The sequence below is a fragment of the Carlito syrichta genome, unplaced genomic scaffold (genome assembly GCF_000164805.1).
Source record: "Carlito syrichta isolate Samal-C Ts95f unplaced genomic scaffold, Tarsius_syrichta-2.0.1 Scaffold305547, whole genome shotgun sequence".
NCBI classification, from domain to species: Eukaryota; Metazoa; Chordata; class Mammalia; order Primates; family Tarsiidae; genus Carlito; species Carlito syrichta.
This window is the reverse complement of record NW_007249643.1, coordinates 133,897-139,941: the sequence shown is the minus strand read 5'-3', so window position 1 is coordinate 139,941 and position 6,045 is coordinate 133,897. Positions and strand designations below refer to the sequence as shown.

Here is a 6,045-nt window from a genome sequence, read left to right as displayed (position 1 = left end):
GCATTGTCCTCTGGTTGGCCAGGCTTGGGTGGAGGCCGGGGGTCCTGGGCCCGGGCGGGGCGCTGCCCTCGGAGTACGCAACCCCCGTCCGACGCACACTCTCCCACTTACTCTGGTAAAGGTGGGAGTGCTGGAATCCCATTTCACAGATCGGCAAACTGAGGCACAGAGAGGTCATCTGAGGACCCAGAGATGGACTCTAAGCCTCCGCCCCATAGAAATACTCCCCTGAGGCTCTCTGCTCCTCCTGTTCCAACAGATGGCTGCATCTCTCAGGCAGCACCAGCCTTGTCCTCGAGACACCATGGGGCAGGTGAAGGCTGAAGTGAACAAATTTGGCCATATTGGGTGCAGGGTCAGCGGGGCTGCTTTTAACACTGGCAAAGTGTATGTTGTAGCTGCCAGTGACCCCTTTATCGACCTCAACTACACGGTTTACACGTTCCCGCACGACTCCACCCACGGCAAGTTCCACAGCACTGTCAAGGCTGAGAACGGGAAGCTTGTCCTCAGTGGAAATCCCATCACCATCTTCCAGGAGGGAGATCCCACCAAAAGCAAATGGGGAGACGCTGGCGCTGATTACGTGGTGGAGTCCACTGGTGTCTTCACTACCTAGGAAAAGGTTGGGCTTATTTGCAGGGTAGAGCCAAAAGGGTCATTATCTCCGCCTCCTCTGTTGACACCCCCATGTTTGTGATGACCATGAATCACCTCACATTTGTCAGCAACACCTCCTGCACCACCAACTGCTTCCCCCTCCCCCCCAGCCAAGGTCATCCATGACAACTTTGGCATCATGGAGGGACTCATCGTGGAGTGACCGTCCCACGTCATCACTGCCCCCCAGAAGAATGTGGAGGGCCCCTCTGGGTAGCAGTGTCGTGATGGCCACGAGGCCATCCAGAACATCATCTCTGTGTCCACCAGTGCTGCCAAGGTCATGGGCAAGATCATTCCGGAGCTGGATAAGAAGCTTGTGGGCATGGACTTCCACGTCCCCACCACCAATATGTCCATCGTGGACCTGACCTGCTGTCTAGAGAAACCTGCCAAATATGATGTCATCTAGAAGGTAGTGAAGCAGACATCTGAGGGCTCCCTCAAGACCATCCTGGGCTACACTAAGCACCAGGTTGTATCTTCCTACTTCTTCCACCTTTGATGCTGGGGCTGGCATTGCCCTCAACGACCACTCTATCAAGCTCATCTCTTGGTATGACGATGAATTTGGCTACAGCAGCAGGGGGGTGAACTTCATGGTCCACGTGGAATCCAAGGAGTAAGAGCCCCTGGACCACAAGCCCCAGCAAGAGCATGAGAGGAAGAGAAAAGCCCTCAGTCGCTGGCGAGTCCCTGCCACCCTCTGTCCCTGGCCACATAGAATCTCCCCTCCTCACAGTGTCCATGCCAGACCCCCTGAAAAATGGAGGGGGTGACCTCGGGAGCCCTACCTCTTCACGTACCATCAATAAAGAAGAAAAAGAAAAAGAAATATTCCCCCGAGAGTACACTGATGGTGTCCATGGGTTCCCACTGCAGCATTGTTTATAATAGCCCCAAATCAGACAATAAACAAACAACCGTCAACAGGCCACAGAACAAACAGATGTGAGACTCACGGAATTCTGGGCTTTTAACACCACTGGGCATGGTGGCTCACATCTGTTATCCCAGCAGTTTGGGAGGTGGAGGAGAGAGGATTGCCAGAGCCTAGGGGTTTGAGACCAGCTTGGGTAACTTGGTGAGACCTTATCTCTACAAATTAAAAAAAAAATTATCTGGGCCTGGTCGTATGCACCTATAGTTCCAGCTACTTGGAAGGCTGAGGCAGAAGGATTGCCTGAGCCCAGCAGGTCAAGGCTGCAGTGGCCGTGAGTGTGCCACTGCACTCCAGCCTGGATGACAGAGTGAGACTCTGACTCAAAATAAAAAATAGTAAACAGAAAAAGAATTCTGGGCAGTGGCGTGAGGAAGAAGCAAAGTGTAGACAGTGTGGATGAGGCATGCAGGGCGCACATATGTCTAACAGTACAGGCTTGTGTGTGCACAGAAAAGTCTGGAAATGGAGATTCCACACAGCTACCTCTGGGAACCATAAAGATTTTTTCCAAGACCCATATTTCCTCCCACAGGGCATCTGGCTGCATCTAGAAAGTTCCACGCCCCCATCTGGGTATCAGATGTTTACCTCCAGCCTGGGGGAGGAGACTCAGCTGTCCGGAGTCCCCCATTCCCACCCGTCCTCAGGGTCTGGCCTGCCAGACGCCGGGCGCCTCCCACGAGGGCTGGGGCGACCTCTGACCTCCTTGGAGGCCTTGGGGGAGGGGTGCAGGGCCGTGGGAAGCTGGGATTGACCAGCACAGGAAGGAGGGGAGGCTGGGAGAAGTGCATCTTTCGCCCTCCCCCTGAGTCGCTGTGTATCCTGTGTTACCGTCTCCGGCTCCGGGCGGGCCACCACTGCTGCCCGCACCTCCATGAGCTGGGCTGATGCTCCTGCAGCCTGAGGGAGCTCCCGGGACCTGGACAGAGCCCTGTAGTGATGGATGAAAGGCGGTTCCCTCCCATTTAGCATTTTCTTTTCTGAACACTAATATCTAAGCTGCTTTTGTACCCCAAGGGCTACTGCAATTTTCAGATGCTACCCCTGCCTGCCAGGGACTTGCAGACTCGGAATAAGAGCAGAACCACCGTGCCTGGGAGAGTCAGAGGGGGCCTGGGGCAAACTCGTGCCCGCCTGGGCAGCATCCTAGCTCGGGAGCCCAAGGAAGAGCCCTGCCTGGCATCCTGCTTGTGCCACCAGGGCCGCCACCCACCCTTCCCCCAGTTCAGGACAATACCACCTCCCACTGGACATAGCCAGGTCTCTTCCTGTCCTCTCAGTCTACCTCCAAGCCACTCTCCTCCCTGTACCCAGAGGCACTCTCCAGGGCTCCGGGCCGCCCTCTGACAGACCTGTCCTCTAAGTAGCCTGGTTGCCAATGCTCTACACAGCCTGGTCTCAGCTTCCTGCACCAGCTTGATCACCTCACCCCAGCACACATTCACACAAACACACGCACACACGCACACGTGCACACTCAGACACACTTATGTATACATTTACACATACTACGTGTGCTGCACACGTGCACATAGCCACACATGTCCACACACAAGTACACATTCACACACAGACGGACTCACATGTGCATGCAAACATGCACATGTGCAAACATACTCGAGTCACGCACAGATGCACATGGGCGTGCACACACGCCCACACTCTAGCCACCGCGACCCCTTGACCCGTCTCCTGTCTGGCTGACTCCTACTCCTTTCAAACTCTGCCATGGTGGAGGCTGCCCATGCCCACCTAACCGGGTCCCTCTCCTGGACACACAGGGGCTTACACGTTCTGCGCTTTGACGTGGCCAGTTGCTACCACCAGACTGCCACTTTCCAGACCCAGCCTGGAAAGGAACACGTGGGACCCTCCAGGGTTGGCTAGCCCTTCACAGACCAGCACACGCTAAGACGGGTCACCGGAGGTCAAAGGACAACCGCCCTGCAGATTGGCGGGAACCCACAGCCAACCTGTGTGACTGAGAAATGCAGCTTTTGGGTTCTAAGCCACTGAGATTTGAGAATAGTTGCTACCACGACATAACCATGGGGGTATTTCCTCCTGGAAGCATGCCTGGATTACTATCCCTCCCACCTCCGCCACAAAACCCCCGCACTTTCTCCATGAACACCCACCTCACAGGTCAAGCATGCATCTGCACCCCAAGCCCCATAAACTCAGGGAGGGCAGGGGCTGCCTCTCAGAGCAGGGGCTCAGTAAGTGATGGGTGAATGGACACAGAAGAGTTGGAAACAGAGTCGGAGGTTGGACGACGGTGGCATCAGAGAGGAGAGGCAGTGAGGCGGGCGTTCCAGGGGGAGGCATCCACGGGCAGAGGCAAGGGGCAGAAGGAAACCCAGGAGGCCAGTGCTGGGGCCCGCCTGGCTGAGGAGAGGGCAAGAGATAGGCCTGGGAGATTCAGGCAAACGTGCCCTCATGAGTGGTACCGAGCACTCATGGAAGGGGACCCGCCCGCTTGGCCCTGCACCCAGATAATCCCGAGACCTGATCCTCAGCCTGGAAGCTCAGAGCCCAGTGACCTCACCAACGGGGCACAGGCCAAGGCCAGGCGGGGCGTAGACCAAGCGTGGCTCCTCAGGCTGCCAGCAATCTCACACTCTCCCACTCAGCCAGGCACGACGAGGTGACATCCTTCCCGGCCCTGTGTGCTCCTTGGGGCGGGGGGTGACCCCTCGAGGGGCCCGGCTCTTCCTTGCTCGCTCACTCGGCTTCTTTGTGAGTTGAAATGTATTTTTTTTCTCTTTCCTAATTAACTCCCTGCCATCCTACTTGCAGTAAAGCCTGATTTATTCCTGCCTCTCTGCATTCGGGGGACGGGCTATTTAATCTCCGCCGCGTGGACTCCAACCCACTGTCTCAATGAAATGCAGATCTCTCATCCTGTTAGTGTCCTGCCAGCTCTCGTCCGTCTTCCTGCTGTCCACAGACTGGGCCGGCAGGGTCGCTGCGCCATAAATCACACGGGCTTCTTTTGCCACAACACCTTTGCCCTCTGCGCACACCTGTCAGCGCGGCTTGGGACGGGGCCCAGCTGAGGTCGGCTGCTCACTTCTGTGAGCAAATGGGGCCTCAGACGGGACCCAGCAGGCGAATCCAGAGGGAAGCCAGAGGTGCATAGATCCCGCCCCCCGGGTCTGAGCCCTTGGTGCACTGCTCATGTCCCCTCCCCACCACACCCAGAGGTCACCTGCAGGCAGGCCCCACATGAGGCTTTTGGGGTGTCCTTGCACTGGTACACCCTCAGCCTATTTGCAGGGTAGGCCAGACACCAAGAATGGGCAGGAACAGTATGGTGAGCTGATCAGTGGGGGAAAAAAGCCTGATATATAACATCCATCAATTTTGGTGTCTAAATCCCTCCACCGTGGTGGGGGCGCCGGGCCAGCAGTGTGATGCCGCTGAAAGCTGGGAAGAAAAGTACATGGCTCTAGCCCTCCCCCCCCCGCCTTGCCACTCGTGGAGACAGTTCTGAGGCACATTCCACGTGGTCACTTGGAGGACTGCCAGCAAGCCTGAGCCCCAGGTATCCACAACTATCACCCCCCCCTGTTGTGGGTTGCATTGCATTTTCCAAGAAGATATGCGCATGCCCTAACTCCCTGGGAACTGGGAACGTGGCCTTATTTGGAAATAGGGTCTTCGTGGATTTAATTAGCTAAGATGAGGTCACACTGGAGTAGGGAGGGTCATGATCCAATGACCTGTGTCCTCATAAGAAGAAGATTTGGACGCAGACACACACCATGTGAAGATGCAGAGGCACGCTCATACGTGGAGAAGACGCCATGTGATAAGATGGGAGTGACGCATCTGCAAGTCAGGGAACGCAGAGGATGCCAGAAGCAGGAAGAGACAGGACAGATCCTCCCCTCAAGCCTTCAGAGGGAGCAGGGCCCTGATGACACCTTGGTCTGGGGCTTCTAGCCTCTAGGACAGTGAGAAAATAAGCTTCCTTGTTTTCAGCCACCCGGTTTGGATTTGTTACAGCAGCAAAAGGAAGCTCATCCACCCTCCACATCACCCCCTCAGTCGCCCTGTCTCAGTTCCCGTGTCTTTATGGTGTTCCTAGGGGGTTACCTCCCAAATAAACAACCTGCACCCCGCGTCCTTGCCCGAGTCGAGGAGCACACCGAATTCAGAGCCGGCCAGTCCTGCCCCAGGTGCCAACCTCACCATGTCCAGATGCAGCACCCAGGACAAGGGTCCCAGCACAGCCTTACCCTCCGTCTGCAAGATGAACAGCAATGACATCAGCATGAAAAGGTCGTTTGTAAATGAGACGTGGTCCCTCGAGGCCTAAGCAGAGATGGGAGTTGTGGCAACAGCCTGTCTGGGATCTCATCACCTAAGGATAAGACTTCACTTCAACGCTCCCCTTTTCCTATGAGCCTCTAAGTCCCTAAAGTTGACTCTAGGGA

The 6,045-nt window shown here is 56.0% G+C and overlaps 1 pseudogene across 1 annotated transcript; it reads left to right on the top strand.

The window, feature by feature from the left end:
• The first annotated feature begins 304 nt into the window (after positions 1 to 304).
• Positions 305 to 1,429, top strand: LOC103264080 (annotated as a pseudogene). The gene has a single exon (XR_504548.1). The product of XR_504548.1 is annotated as a glyceraldehyde-3-phosphate dehydrogenase pseudogene (transcript).
• Positions 1,430 to 6,045: the final 4,616 nt, after the last annotated feature.